Below are 17,066 nucleotides of genomic sequence, written 5' to 3'. Positions count from 1 at the left end.
TTTCTTTGTTAGGTCTTTGTGTGGTTTAGGTATAAGAGTAATTGTGGCTTCATAGAATGAATTGGGAAAAGTACCTTCTGTTTCTATTTTTATGGAATAGCTTGAGGAGTATTGGTATAAGACCTTCTTTGAAGGTCTGATAAAACTTTGCACTAAACCCTGGACAAAAAACCTGGGATTTTTGGGGGTTTGGAGACTATCAATGACTGTTTCTATTTCATTAGCAGATATGGTACTGTTTAGATCATTTATCTGATCATGATTTAACTTTGGTACCTGATATCTGACTAGAAAATTGTCCATTTCATCCAGGTTTTCCAGTTTTGTTGAGTATAGGCTTTTGTAGTAGGTTCTCATGACTTTTTTGGATTTCTTCAGTGTCTGTTGTTATGTCTCCCTTTTCATTTCTGATCTTGTTAGTTAGGATACTGTCTCTGTGCCCTCTAGTTAGTCTAGCTAAGGGTTTACTTATTTTGTTGATTTCTCAAAGAACCAGCTCCTAGTTTGGTTGATTCTTTGTAAAATTCTTTTTGTTTCCATTTGGATGATTTTTAGCTTTGAGTATGCTTATTTCCTACCTTTGAGTCCTTTTGTGCAAATTTGCTTCTTTTTGTTCTAGAGCTTTCAGATGTGCTGTCAAATTGCTGGTGTATGTTCTCTCCAGTTTCTTTTTGGAGGCACTTAAAGCTATGAGTTTTCCTCTTAGGACTGCTTTCATTGTGTCCCTTAAGTTTGGGTATGTTGTGGCTTCATTTTCATTAAACTCTAGAAAGTCTTTAATTTCTTTCTTTCTTTCTTCCTTGACCAAGTTATCACTGAGTAGAGTGTTGTTAAGCTTCCACATGTATGTGGGCTTTCTGTTGTTTATGTTGTTATTGAGGAGCAGCCTTAGTCCATGGTGATCTGATAGGATGCAAGGAATTATTTCAATCTTATTGTATCTGTTGAGACCTGATGTGTGATCAATTATATGGCCAATTTTGGAGAAGGTACCATGAGGTCCTTCTTTTGTTTCTGTTTCCATGATCTGTCCATTGCAGAGAGTGGGGTATTGAAATCTCCCACTACTATTGTGTGTTGTGTAATGTGTGCTTTGAGCTTTAGTAATGTTTCTTTTATGAATGTAGATGCCCTTGCATTTGGATTGTAGAGGTTCAGAATTGAGAGTTCATCTTGGTAGATCATACCTTTGATGAGTATAAAGTTTCCCTCATTATCTTTTTTTGATCACTTTAGGTTGAAAGTCTATTTTATTTGATATTAGAATGGGTACTCCAGCTTTTTTTGGGGGGACCATTAGCTTGGAAAATTGTTTTCCAGCCTTTTATTCTGAGATAGTGTCTGTCTTTTTCACCGAGGTGGGTTTCCTGTATGCAACAAAACGATGGGTCCTTTTTACATACGCAGTCTGATAGTCTATGTCTTGTTATTGGTGAATTGAGTTCATTGATATTAATAGATATTAAGGAAAAGTAATTGTTTCTTCCTATTATTTTTGTTGTAAGAGTTGGACTTCTGTTCATGTGGCTATCTTTTAGTTTTATTGGAAGAATACTTTCTTGATTTTTCTAGGATGTAATTTCTCTCCTTCTGTTGAAGTTTTCCATTTATTATCCTTTGATGGGCTAGATTTGTGGAAATATGACTACTTTAGTTTATAAATTTCTTAAATAATTTTTTATCACCTCAAAATTTATCATTTAAATCTGGCATATATTATTTATAAAATGAGCATTTTTAATATAGTTATTTATTTTCATTTTTTTATCAATATGAGACATTTATAGAAATTTTACAAAGGGTAAGGCCTATGTAACTAAGATGTGATTACAGCCATGACCTTGGAAACATCATCAGAAATATTTTACTATCATTTATTATTTAATATCACATATTATGAAAAATTAAAAATAGGTTAATATAATAAAAAAGGAAAGGAATCATAAAACTCTTTTTCTCTATAAAATTCTGTTAAAGAGAATGGAATTCACGTGAGTTTGACAGCTGCACAGGCTTTATTTCTGGGTCTTGCCTTGCCATATAAAGCTACAACCAGAAAACTTTTTGATGTGGAATAAAAGCGTATGTATACATGAACCAGTGTGTTCTCAGTTCCCTGCAAGAAGACTGAATTAAATAAATACAGAGGGATAAATGCAAGTAATAAACTGAAATGGAGAAATACATCATTTCAACAAGGCAAGCAAATAGAGATGTTTCTACTCATTATGTCATGAATATGCAGTTGAGAAATCTTGTAGGTAATGGAGAATCACATAATTAGCATTTAAGTATGTAATCAAAAGTGTTTATCAGCTATATTAAGCAATTATTTCCCATCGGTTCATGACTTAAATTATTATAACCAAATCACTTTATTTTTATATAGTTTTAAAATTGGCATCTTGAAAGATTTTTAGTGCATTTTTAGTGTTTTATTTGTATAAAAATTATTTTGGTAATTTCTAAAAGCAAGTATTAAATTTTCTTATGTTATTGGTGTTGCAAAGAGTAATCCTCATTTTTTTCCGGTGTTATCATGCAATAAAATTACTTCAAATAATGCTTCTTGCCATTTCATCCAGAAAAATCAAACTCTGTCACAGATCTGTGTAACTGTGATGAAATGCTCTACTAATAGGTAGTGCCTAAAAATTATTTTAAATATCTATATGGCAGGAAAGATACTATGATCACAAAATTGGTTTTCCCAGGGCAATGGTTATCCACTACACCCCAGATATGATCACTCTGTAATTTTCCCAAATGTGGGAAAGCTGACAGCATGATTTGTAGTAGGGGGAGATTGTGATCACACTGTACCCTAAGAAACGAGGGGGGAAAGACTTCTTTAGATGGATAACTTTACATTTATATTTTCAGATAGAAGAGAATATGTACATTTTATTATATTATATTGAATGTTGTAGTTAAAGTTACTACTACTGTGATAAAACATCATGACCAAAACCAACTTCGCTAGGAAATAGTTTGCTTGGCTCATATTTTCCTATCATAGTTTATCACTGAAGTGATGCCGTCAGGACCAGAAGGGAAACAGAACAGGAAGCTGGAGGCAGGAGCTGATGTCTAAACCAGGGAGAGGTGCTGCTTACTTGCTTTTTCATCATGGCTCAACCTGCTTTCTTACAGAACGTTGAACTATCAGCCTAGGATAGCAACACACATTCCCATCAATCACTACTTAAGAAAATACACCAAACAAAGACTGCACATGGAAGGGTCTGATTGTTCAGGCAGCATGTGTATAGTAGAGGATTGCAAATTCAATCATCAATAGGAGGAGAGGACCTCGGCCCTGTGAAGGTTCTGTGCCCCAGTGTAGGGGAATGCCAGGGCCAGAAAGTGGGAGAGGGTGGGGTGGCAGGCATGGGGAAGTGGGAGGCAACAAGGGTTTGTTTTTGTTTGTTTCTTTGTTTTTTGGAGGGGAAACTGGGAATGGAGAAATTTATATGTAAATAAAGAAAATATCTAAAAGAAAAAAAATAACACTCATTAAGTGTAGTATTTTTCATACAAAAGTAAGGTATTTTCAAAAATTCTATTTTAATAAGTAATAAGTACATGTTTACAACTGTAAAAAAAAAAGAATAAAAGAAAATGCTCCCCCTCCTGGATATTATAAAAGCATTGTTTTCAGTTTTACTTCCATCTTTTTAGAAGGCTGTAGCTTGTGTCAAGATGACACAAAAATAGCCAGGACACTGTTGATTTATAGAAACAGTACCTTGCTCCTTTACATATGTTAAATTTGATGAATATGAAAAATCCATAAGCTAATTACCATAAATTTGACCTTTATGGTATCCCAGGACATATGAATTTGCTAAATTATATTAAGTAGATATTTTGAGTTTCCTATTAACTTTAGATACCTGTACTCATTTACCTGTAGTTTCTCTGGATGCTACATATTATCTATATAAACTTCTAACATTCCCTATCATAAGTGTCCCTTTTAAAAATAATATGAAAGAAAATTAGACTTAACAAAGGTTAAATGTAGGTGTACTTTACAATCATATAGTATAGTTTCTATTTTCTTTCATATAAGGGAGTGGTTATGACTTGGGTAAAGTTCTCTTTTGTTTTTTATCCCTTTTCCTTAGTCCTGATTTCTGTTTTTTGCACTACATGCTTTTATTTTCTCATTTATAAGATCAGCTCAATAGAATGGAAGAGTAATAGTGCCACTAATTACACACTGGATAGACTAAACTATTTTTGGAATGATCTGATTACTCTCTCTTAGGACTACAAATTAGAAAACTCTTTCCATTTTCTTTTTTAGTTTTCAGCATTCTACCAATTTTTTCAATCATGTCATATCATATTGCTATGTCAGATATATAGCTACAATTTATGATTGTATAGTACTATATATATACAACTATAATTAAATATCATACAATATTCCAACTATCATGATTTTATGGGCATTTGTTTTCATTCTTTGCTCTTTATGTGGTTAGATATTGATTAGAATTTTTAGTGAGCTCAATCAGGACTCACCTGTGTGTCTTTAATGGTTACCTCATACCCCAAACTTATTTATGCCAAGTGTTTGTTGCTTAATTTGTTTGGTTTGTCTGACAAACCCTTCACAGGAATCAATACTCATTAAATTTATTATCAAAATAAGTCATCCTCATGAAAACGATTTCATATAAAGTCCAGTTCTTCAAATGTCTGAGCTGTGCCATGTAGACAACATAGGGCAGGATATGTCACCTGGAAGTCTTTAGGCACTATACTTGTATAAGTCCATAAGTCCTATGGATTTGAGGCTTTCTGCTTTCCAGTGTGCATTCAGCACTTGGCTAATGGGACATATGATATACATTCTATGATCATTAAGGTCTGAACATTTCACAATTTAGATGACTCTTCTGTTCATAAGGTGTGCTTTATACTTTTGGAACACTACAAGATTTGGGGAGGACAAAGGAAACACTTAGCTGTAGCCTTTATGTCATTTAGTGTCTGAACCTGGTCAAAATAATGATGTATGGAGAACAGTGCCTTGGAGAACTGTGACAGAGGCTTCAGGGGAAAAAGCCTTGATCCCTGGGTTGTTCTTGGACCTTCTGTACCATCTGTGGCAAACATGTATATTCAATTTATAAGACAAGTTTATTCTTTTTGGATGTCAGAACATTGCCATAAAACCAAATCTGGTGAAAAGATACACAGAGTCCTGTCCTTAGTGTGCCATAGACCTGGATCTGGCCTTCTGCCTTGCTTTCATAAATTCCCAGATATAATACATAGTACATACCAGCAAATGGTGTTTCAATTGCTCTGTCCTGAGAGAGTTCTGGGAAAGGGCTGCTCTATTAATATTTAGTATGTGCTTACTGATGTTGTTTTGCATGGTTTTCTGATCGTGTTTTTCTGAACTCAAGCAACCTTCTTTCAATCATTGCTTTCTTTGTTTCATCCATATATAAGCAACCCTGAAACCTTAGTAAAATTGTCTTTACCATTAGACTGCAGCCTGTCCCATTCTTTAAGTTCTTCGAATCCCAAACTTAACAAACAACTATGCATAAGTCAAGGAGAATCAACTGTTGTTTGTTTGTTTTCTTTTCTTTTAGTTTCTTTATTTTCATTTCAAAACAAATAACATAGCTCCTACGGTGATTAAGGTCATGCTTCCCAATTTAGAAAGATAGATATAAGAATCTTATCCAGTTGAAAATTGAAAATAAAAACCTTGTGCTTTGGCTGTTTGGGGTGTAAGCTTCCTTTGCTTAAGCTATGGAAAGCTGACTCATATAGGCAACTAGCCAGGAGGAAATCGAGTCAATGTAAGCTATATTTCTGATACTTTGTTAAACTTTGTATATTTAAAAAAATGGGGGAAACAAAAAGTTGTCTATGATAAAAGTTGCCAAAGCCCTCGTCTTTATCTATTCTGTTTTTCTTAAAGATCTTTATTCAGAAAAAAGATTGAAGCTTCTTAACATGAAAAATGGAATTTAAATCAATTACATTGTAGACTAGTAAGCTTGATTGTGTCTACCAGCAAATTCTATAAAATTGTAAACACAATTCAACTTTGTAGTTTTAAATCTTGATTAAATGCATATAAAATCATTGATGTGATCCAAAATCTAATGTTCAGTGTGTTTTGTTTTGACTGCACTCGCAATGAATACATTACTTTTGTTAGGAGATAAGTCTGCATATGCTGCTTTTTAGAAAGAGTTGCAAGGTGCCTCCATAAAGATTATGTGTATCTATTCATTACCCTTATATAGAAGTACTCATTTCTTAAGATACTGCCTGCATTTTTCACAGATTTCATAAAGGCATCCCTGTGCTTTTTGTTGCAAGCAGAGATTTATGTTGTATTCAGAGCTATTCTGAATGACTACATCAAAATATTCTCCATTACCTACACTAGGAAATTGGATGAATCAGAAAATCTGAGTTTCAAATGACATTTACCTTCTTGGTTTATCATTGTTGCTGTTTTAGACAAACTGTATAGAATTGTTCAATCTTAACAATAACCAGAATGAATATGAACACAATATAATTGGAAGCGAGGAGTTTTTCATCAGCCAAGAATACTTTCATTTAGTTCAAGGTAAGGTTTTATATAGATATTCACTCATGGAGAATCTCAAGGTTAAGGGAGTTCTAAGCAGATTATCTGATGTTTATGTTCTTGTTATACTTTTTGCATGACAGGCTTAGATATTTACAAAGAATATGATTTACTCATTATGAAAACATTCTCTCTCTCTTGTACTTGCTGGAATGAGACAGTTTTGGGGTTTTTTGAACATTGAATAGAATCTCTTCTTTTTATAACCACCATATTCATTATATCATCAGCACCACAAATAAAAACAACAAATTAATCATTGCTTTCCCCTATTACTGTTCAGAATCATACGAGAAAGGTCTGACATCTCTTCTATGTTGTATCATGTAATTTATATCTTTGTGGTAGAAATCTACTACTAAGGCTTATCTCTGTCACTACATCACTCAGGATGTCATGTCCAAGTTTGTATCCTAACAGTTTCTCAGAGTTTTTGCTCTGGCTCTTATATCAGAACAAAATCATGTCAATGGCCACTGACTACAGAAAATAAAAGGCAAACTAGCAACTTGTTTGCTGAAAATGACATGTCAAATGTGACTCTGACAACTCTGCTAAGGTGTGCTTTCCCTGCCACACAGGACTCTGCTACTGGGCATCCCTGCCATACAGGACTCTGCTATTGGGCATCCCTGCCATACAGGACTCTGCTACTGGGCATCCTCAGTGCTTATGCCAACACTCCATGATCTTTTAATAGCTCTCTGATACACATCTTTGTGTGTGTAATTGAACTAACTACTACAGAATTGGATAGATGGGTTTAAAGTTTGTTTTTTAAAAACCCCTATGGCAATGATCATTGTCCTTTTAGACATTTAATGACACATATAAGAGAACTGGAAGAAATAGGAAACTCTTGAGGTCCTCAATACAATCTGAAGTAGAAATTCTAAGTGTGGAAAAAGTTTCTTTTGGTTGTTTTGGTTATGTATATATATATATATATATATATATATATATATATATATATATTTAATTTGTCAAAATAGTCTTCTGTGAGCAGTGGGATCATTGCCTGTCTAAATGCAGGAACTATTAATAGAATGCATATATTAACTCCTTTACTCACTTTCCTAGCATTAAAGAATAGGGTGTTTTCAAAGTACCAGAGTCATTCTTATTTCCATATTCAGACAAGGTAAATAAACCCTCTGCCCCAGCACACACACATGTGCACACCTGTGCCTAGCAGTGCCTTTTCCAGTATCTGAAAAGACACAAAGCAGCAGCACAGAGCTTTCAGGCAGCACTTGTCTCTGGAGTCATGTCTGCTCTGCTGCTGTAGCTGTGGTTACGTCCTGCAGGAAGCCCATGGTAACTCCTGACAGCTATCAGCAAATACTCTGACAATTTGGCATACTAGGTGTCTATTCTATAAACGTTAATACTCATAAAAGACAGTATTTTATGATTTAAAAGGGATCAGCTCATCTCCTCCCTGCTTACAAAGGCAACAATAGGTTTGTTGTTGTTGTTGTTGTTGTTGTTGTTGTTGTTTTAAGCTTTCTTCTCACTTTGACTTTAAGTAACTAATTAGAAGGCATGGGAATGGGGAATAATTTAGTTCTCTTCTTTTTTATGTCTCTGTTTTCTTTCCCTAACAGTTTTAGCTACCCACCTTTGACACATGTCTTCTATTTAACTACCCTCAATAAGAATGAGAGCGTACAGGGATGTGGCTACCAATATAGACAGAGGAGAGTGATTGGAAATGATCATAGCAATTCAGCAAAGGATAGAGACTCCTGTCTCAAACACTGCTACCTCACCAAATGTAGTAGATTTTTTTTGTAAATATTGGGAATTGTTGTGTGGTTAGGATTGTCCATGGAGAGATGCCATTTATCAAAACAAAGAGGGAATTGGATGTGTGGCAATGTCAAGTAATTCGTCAACGAATCTGAGTTGTTTCCTCAGTAGATGGATGTGGAGAAAACAAGTTGGCAGATATTGTTTCTGTTGCAATCAGTCTCCTGGCCTTTTGGTGAATAGCCTTGCTATTTCCATTTGAATATGGAAATGGAATTTCCAAAGGAATTAAAATTATGCAAAGGAATTAAAGAGGTGGGAGAAGAAAAGGGAAAAAATTATTGCAAGAACACTAAGTTTGGATTAATATTTGAACAGCCTTCTTTGGAATGATAACTGTTTCATTTAATTTATCACCTAAAATTTATCCATTTACATTTTAAATATTCTAATATTTAGTCCTAGGACAGTATTTACCCTCCAAACAATCCGCTTCTTTCTCGCAGACATGTTGGTAGACTCTCAGAGTATTTATCGCCAAACACTGTATTGAGGGCTGAAAATAACAGGTATCTCTTTATCTCCACAATGCTGGCTCTTGTAATGTATCATGATCCTCATGCTTTTAGATGTTTATTGCTCTTATCCTGTCTTTGTAAAGGAAAGCAGACTTCTGACTTTATTCATCTATTTATGACAGTTATATTATGATAGCATCCAAGCCTGTTTATTTGGGGAAGGGTCAAAATAAACCTATAATAGTATATGGATAGGAATACTGTATTTGCAAACTTGAGAAGTTAGAGAAGAAGAATTTCAGTAGCAATTTGGTCACATGAATGTCTTCTCTAAGAAATAACATATATTCTCTATATTAACAAACTAGAAATCTGCAAAACTTTAAAGTTGTTTAATTGTTGGACTTTAGAAGTTTTAGGTATTTTTGTAGATCATACTCAGCTCAACTACACAAAACAAATACATTTGTTTCTATAAACTTAAAACAGGACTAATCTTAGCATTAGTCGTAAGGTAAACCAAGCCCCTGATGTCCTTTCTCATAACAAATATGCTTTAAATGCAAAGGAAACAGAATTATGGAGATACTTCTCAGGACACCCCAAAGGGTGTGTTTGTGTGAGATCCTAAGGAATTGTTGAGAGACACATAGATGCAAGAATTCCATGCAAGCTTTCGATTATTAGTCTCCTCACCGAAGCCCTGCAAATGTGACATGTGTCATGGTAAATAACATTTGTATTGAAGTTTCTCCACATTTTTTGTAGAAAACCAAGCCTGTGTGTTTATTTCCATTGCAGCTGAAAAACACTAACATGTGAAATCAAGTTGATCAAATCTATTCCAAATTGCAGAGTGAAATTTAAACTGTTAGGAAAGATATGAACACAAAGTACTACAGAAAATACATAGCTAGGCTTGGGTATTTTTCAGTGTATGTGTTTTAAAGGTAGAATTTAAGATAGTGTCTTGAAGAGTTTTAAGATGATTTTTTTTCTTTGAAATTTTATGTATTGAACAGAAAATAGTTTTGTCTATATGTCAATCATACCTTTTTACTTGTTAAATTTGGGCATATAGATATATAAATATTGATGAAATGTGACTTACTGATAAAATTATTAAATTTCATAAGTACATCTATTAAATTCCAACTGTCATAAAAATAAATACACTACATCCTGTAAATCGTGTGTGTAGTGGGGTGCTGATGAATTGTAGAAAATAATTAATTAGAAACACCTGCAATCTTCTCTTGTAAGATACTTTGTCTTGTATCAGTTTTAGACAGATATGATATGAAGGGTTAAACATGCAAAGCAATATTTTTCAATGGGAAACAATGGTTTTTAGTAATAACAAGACTGTTATTCTAAATCTTTACAGAACATGCTAAGAATATCTTTTTGCACATAGGTGCAACCAATACTACATCAGCTCCTGTATGTTCAATTCTGTCACTGAATGACTTAAACTTTCCACTAAATTGTTTTGGATATCTAGGGAAACTTGCTATAGCTGGCCTCCTATCTACTGAAACCCATCCATATTATTTTTACTCTGCTAACAAAAGAGTAAAACTTGGATAGGAGCCAGTGGAACTAACTAAAATATGAAATATGAATTCATGCTTCTGAACACTAGATTGGTTTGGAACAATTTGATGTCCCTTCTACTATCGTTCCAAACTTTCAAATTTAACTTTTGCAGAGTTAAAATTGTCAATGACTATCAGTCTTTCTTGACAGCATTATAGGCATATTCATCAATGAGAAGATATACAAGAGAGAATCATTTTATTTGTGCTTTTACATTCCCTATGTAATTACAGAATTAGATTATAGTACCCTTTCATTGTGCACATGGTTGTGTGTGTGTGCATGTGAGCATGTGTATATTTGTTTACATATCCATGTGGTTGTGCAAATGTATGGATGTGCTCCTAACTAATGGCTCCAGCAGCATATGTAGCAGAGGAAGGCCTAGTTGGTCATCAGTGGAAGGAGAGGCCCTTAGGCCTGTGAAGGTTCTATGCTCCAGTGTAGGGGAATGCCAGGACCAGGAAGCAAGGGAGGGTGGGTTGGTAAGCAGGGGGAGAGGGGAGGGAACAGGTTTTATTTGTTTTTGTTTATTTTTTTATTATATTTTTTCTTTTTTTCAGAGAGGAAACTGGGAAAGGAGATATCATACAACATGTAAATAAAGAAAATATCTAATAAAAATAAATAAATAAAAATAAAAGAATGTGGAAGCCAAAGGATAACCTCAGACACACTTTCACAGGAATCAACCAGTTCCTTCTTTAAGATAATGTCTCTTGCTGACCTGGAGCTTTCTGAATAGAAAAGGCTGGAGGCTTATTGAGTCTCAAAGATCCACTTGTATCTGCCTCCACAGCACTGGGCTTATAAACACAAGCTTTTGCAATAAGCTTTTTCTTGCATGTGAGAAATTAAACTTAGCTCCTTTCCATTGAGTGACAAACAATTTAGCAACCAAGGTATCCCTCAAAATCTGATTTCTGGATTACACAAGAGGTAATCACTTAAAATACTTTTCCAAGATGAATTGTCTGCTATTGTTTCACCTTGAGGGACTCCTTAATCTAGAAAATAGCACTGAGGTTGCTACATTGATAAGTGACCACCTAGAACAGTGGTGAAATAAAACCTATGAGTATGGCTTAACCTTATATGGTAAATGATGTAAACATTTCATAAACTAGTAAAAAGAATGCATTTCATCGAAAGGACATTCTTCTGTCACTTTTCTCTCTCCTGTGACATATTGTCTGTCAGGTCAACTTAAAAGGAGAAAACTGATTTACACACATATACGAGGTACAGAATCTATGATGGCAGGTTTGTGTAGGATGCTGGTGCTGTGAGATCACTGTTCATCCTATCAATATCAAGCAACCCCACTTAAACCATCTCTTTAGATCAAAAAGCAGAGACAGCAGTGGATTGAATCAGGCTTGGCAACAAGACCCCCATGACCCACTTCCTATTGTTCTCTTTCCTTTCCATGACCCTCTTTATCTACCTAGGCCCTGCCTCAAATTGATACAACCTCTTGAAACTACAACATCACAAACAGGAGATCACATTGTCAAGCAAATATTTATAGTCCATTCTCTGAGACATAAGCTGTCATGCGTTTTGAACATTACCTCAACAATGCTTAGCCTTAGTGTCGGGATTACATATAATCATCCATGTGTTGCATGTGTCCCCCACTGCAAAGCAGTACAGAATGTTTGAACATGCAGCAGTGGTGTTCTTGCATATGGCATCGCCACTCTGTAGCACTATGCAGTCTGCCATGCTTAAGATACTGTTGCAAAAATTCTGTAGCAAAGAATGGTGACCACAGAAGACACACTTCTATTTTCACATTTGCATTACAACAATTATTTATAAAAATAAACTGGGAGCCATTTTTCCCTCCTTGGCAGTCCCAGCGTATTACTAGATAGCCAAGTTAAAAATCTAAAATTGATTTCCCGTGTGAAGTGAGTGTAGCCAGCCATCTGCTCAGGAGAGGAGAAAGGCAGACAAAGCTTTCTTGCCTGCTGCCACTGCTCACGGTTGTTAGGTGACTACTGGGAACCTTAAAATAGGATTGCCAGGTTTAACTTCTCAGAAAGTGGAATAGGCATATGTGTCTTTGAGGCATTTGGGGACGGTAGAGTTCTAGTGTGGCCAAGGGAATATTGACTTATTGGGGACTGACTTGCTGAGTGCCATAGATGGTCCTGATTCCTGTCTCAAATCCACAGTTCATCAATTTAAAAGGTGATGATTTTGAGCCTAGATATTACCCAGTAATATGTGTCTTAGTCTCAAATATTATTGTGATAGCCGGACTTCATAGTCTGATGGATTTTAATTTTCAAGATAGATATATTTAAGATGCAATATTGGAACTAGTCGCATATTAAAGAACTTCTACCGAGAAAATGAGGCACTATTTAGCCAAAGAAATTTGTGAGATTGTTCTTATATCAACAGCATTGGAAACTTCATAGTGTCTACTTGAGGAAAATATGTAAATATGTAAATGTCAGCTAAAATAAGCATAATTTCTAGAAGTGACTATTTCACTATTACAAAATTTTTAGTAGTGAGAAAATATAAAACATCAATGAAGTCTCAAAATATATAATCTGATAAGCTTCTCTGAAATATTTCAGATTCTATTTTTTTGCTTTTGTTTGCTTGTCTGTTTTGTTTTTCAAGATAGGGTTTCTCTGTGTAGCCCTGGCTGTCCTGGATCTTACTCTCTAGACCAGGCTGGCCTCGAACTCAGAAATCTGCCTGCCTCTGCCTCCCAAATTCTGGGATTAAAGGTGTGCACCACATTGCACGCAATTTTGCAGTTTCTTAACTCAGGTTGTAAGTGGGCCATGTTATCCACAGAAAATTAATGTCAAGTTAAAGGTGTTTTCTGTGGAACTATATACATATTACATATATATAGGATATATCCATGTCCTATATATACAACATATATTTTTTTCCTGAGTGAGAAAAAGAAAGATGCACTTACTTCCTTGAATATATAGGTCTTTGGTGGAAGGCGATATCCTTTTCTTCACATCAATACTGATGTTGTTTCATAACAATAAATATCTCTGATCCAATTCAATCCAGTCACACATGTTCTGTTTCCAGTTATCTCTTCTTTCCTGCTGTGTCCTGTCTCTTTCCTCATTCTTCCAATCATACGGCCTAATCCTCACATGCAAAGCATTATTTGACTTCCTGTTTCCCCTCACAGCCATTTATGGGTAGTTCTATCAATTCAGAAGTATATGGTCTCTATATTTACATATCAGTATAGTTGTATTACATCTTTCTTCCTTGAAAGTCAGAAATATTCAGATTTTATCAACTGATCAAAAATATTGATACAAATGCTAGTGAATATATACTATGTAATGGCATTTAATTGAAATTTATTCAATGATTTAGTGTGCATTCTAGATTATGGTGAATTGAGTTCTTCTCTGACCTTCGAAATGACTTTCTGCTATTAACAGATCTGTTTCAAATCTGGATTAATGTCATTAATTGGAATTATTTGACTCAATTTCATAATTCACTGTGTTCTATTGGGCCCAACTATATATATATTCCTTAATAGTAATGGAAGTACAGAAACATGATAAAGTATTTGAAAGTTGATGTAATATGAATAGAGCCCCCAGGGGAATCTGGTTGGTGTTTCAATGGCAATGAATGAATAAATAAACAAATAAATAAATATATATTGTGTATAAGTGGCTGAGATCAAAGAAACATCCAATAATGGGGTACAGACCAGGTCTCAGTAAATGATGATCATATGAAATTTCAATGCTTAAAATGATTGGTAGCTATAAATTACATTACTTATAGCTTGTAATAAGATGAATTAAAAGCAGATCATCTTACTTTGAAAGCTCTAGGTACACTGACATGTGTTAGGTTCCATGCATTCTGGTATCCCATACTGACTTTTATCTACATGGAAACCGCAGCTATAACAATAGCGTTATGAACAAACTTCACTCCCATGGACAAGATGAGAGTCATGTTGACCAAGTCAAACCGCGTTATTTTCACTCTCAGTCACAGTGCTACAGGATAAACCTAGAATAATTTCTCTATCCCAACCTGCATCCCTTATTTGAGCCCAGTTTTTAAGCACGCAAGAAGTATCACAGATTCACTGGAGGGGCTACTCCTGGGGAGCATAAGTCCCTTTAGAGACAGGTTTCTCCTCTTTCAGATAGATTTCTCCCTGAGCATATATATTGCTGCCCTTTTTCTTATTGCTTTGTTCCTATTACTAGTACTTGAAACGGCTCCCATCTCCAAGGAGAAATGATGAAATCGTTTAGAATGAGGACATTGCTCCAGCAGAAAGGTTTACCCTCTAACGCTTTCAAAGTGCGTCTTTTGGGCTATAAGTGAGATCCATGCCTAGTTTCCCAGATGATCAAATAAACTCTATTTTGATAAGGCATTGCTTTCTTTAGTTGCCTCTTGGGTCTTCCTTTCTAAACCACTGTATACAGATTTGCTGAATCATGGAAAACTGCAACTTTTTTTGTAGCTCGAAATCTGCTCTCTATATTTTTAACAACAGAAAAAAAAATCGCTATATTAGTGGGAAACATCATAGGAGAATGTCAGCTTCTCACCATGTATATAATAGCTAGGCATCTTCCTGTCACTGAGGTTTCACATCAGTGGTTGTTTTAGTTATTTAGTTTTGTTTTGCATTTTCAGCTTTCTAGGTACTGAAGAGTGTGCCTTGAATAAAATAATCTCCTCTGCTCTTTTCTGAATTGAATCACAGTAGCTCAGTTCATTAAAAATGTAAGTTGGAAATGATATAGATCTGAATTCTGATACTAATATGCCATACTGATAGGCTGGGATAATAGATTTCTGCATAAACTCTCTGAGTTGTATTGTATATGGATAAACACCATGTAAGGACCAGTTTTGATAAAATGTAAGTCCTAATAGTCACATAATAAATATCAATTATTATTGGGGGACGAGAACTAATACCTAACAGTCAGAGGACATACACTATGTCTACAACTAATGTCCACAAATTTCCCAATGAGCTACAGAGATATATGGAAGCATCCTTCCACATCTGAAAATTCCAGCACTTTGAGAAAAAGTTTAATTCAAACTCACACAATCCCAGAGCTGTTCCATGGCTGAATAAAGAAGATGTTCATGCTCATTCATGGCTAACCCTCTTGCATTCCCACTGAGTTAATCATGCACTTCATCCCATGCTAGTAGTGCCAGAAAAAAGTTATTTTTTCTTGCTGTTTTGAGAGGTTATTTTGCCTTACCCACATGCCTTCATTTGGAAATCAGGCTGTTAGATAACATCTTCATAAAGACAGTGCTCTCTGGCCATATAGCCCCAGAACAGGCTTAGACTACTGACAATTAAACCAATCTTTTCACATCAACATCTCCGTCTTAACAAATTTCATTAAAAAACTGTTTTCTTACACTGGAAGTCCCTAAATTGGAGCTTTTCAGAGGAATGGGGGAATTACAATATCTCTGGACTTACAGTTATTACCAACTTCATCCCAGAAAGTATAAGGTATATAACCAGGCTATTTATAGGGCTCACAGGATTGGATGCTATTATATTAGGAAGGTATTGATCATAAAAAAAGAAAAACATTTATTTCCCCTATATATGGTCACATAGATACTTCCCTCCTAGGGCCTGAGAAAAGCCACCTTTTTATTAATGCATCTTACAGTCCAAGCTCAGTTGCTTTTGGATTATAACAACTTATACTCCCCTTACTCCTCAGACCAAAGAAGAAATGAATGATTGAAATCTTCCCCTTATAACATTTAAGTAATTTATTTTGTGTTCAGGGTGTGTGTGATCAAATATTTTACATTCTCTTTCAAATCCTCTGGTCAGTGACGACCTTTAAAACCTAGGTATGTGGCAGGAAATATGCTCTTTCATATGGTTTGTTCAGTCTTAGCCAGTACTTCTTCAAAAGAAGACATATTTGTAAGCTGTAATGCAAATTTTGCTTTTATGGCAAACACCAGGCTTTTGTGCTAGTGTCTTATTGTATCTAACACACCCAGTGATAGCTATGTGAAATATGTCATATTGAAATAACAAAGGGAAGAAAGAGAAGTGGATATACATAGAATTCAGTAAGATGACTGAACCCACTGGTACATACAAAAAGGCAAAAATAAAACTGAAGTTGCTGTTTTGACATACCTCAGAGTTAACATTGAGTTTTAGGATCTATTTATTGTCAACAAGTTCATGGGATTGAGCACCCATATTTGTCTGACTATAGTGCAACTACTGTTGATACCTTTACGTACAATTTCATAATAGAAAAAAAAACAAAAAAGTGAGTGTATACTATACTAAAACCCCAATATTCTAGTATTGGATGAGCATTTTAACAACTGATTTGAAAGTGGAATTGAGAGAAAAAAAGGAAAAAGATTATCAAAGCTAGAAATATGATTAAAAAGATTTAATAATCATTTCCTCCTTTCCCTATACAAAACAAAATAGAAAAAAATCATAATAGTCAAATTATAGTATGCTCATTGCCACTTTGTTATTGATGAACTGATTTGTT

At 34.8% G+C, this 17,066-nt stretch overlaps 1 protein-coding gene and 1 non-coding gene across 5 annotated transcripts in view; both read left to right on the top strand.

Annotated features, from left to right (window-relative positions):
• Positions 1–17,066, top strand: part of Pcdh9 (protocadherin 9) — an 844,187-nt gene that overhangs the window by 722,774 nt on the left and 104,347 nt on the right. The window lies entirely within an intron of this gene.
• On the top strand, positions 2,665–2,827 carry LOC116085559. Its single transcript, XR_004116643.1, has one exon. It is a non-coding gene; the product is annotated as a U1 spliceosomal RNA (small nuclear RNA).

The sequence above is a fragment of the Mastomys coucha genome, unplaced genomic scaffold (genome assembly GCF_008632895.1).
Source record: "Mastomys coucha isolate ucsf_1 unplaced genomic scaffold, UCSF_Mcou_1 pScaffold9, whole genome shotgun sequence".
Classification (NCBI taxonomy): Eukaryota; Metazoa; Chordata; class Mammalia; order Rodentia; family Muridae; genus Mastomys; species Mastomys coucha.
This window is presented reverse-complemented; position numbering and strand designations above follow the sequence as displayed.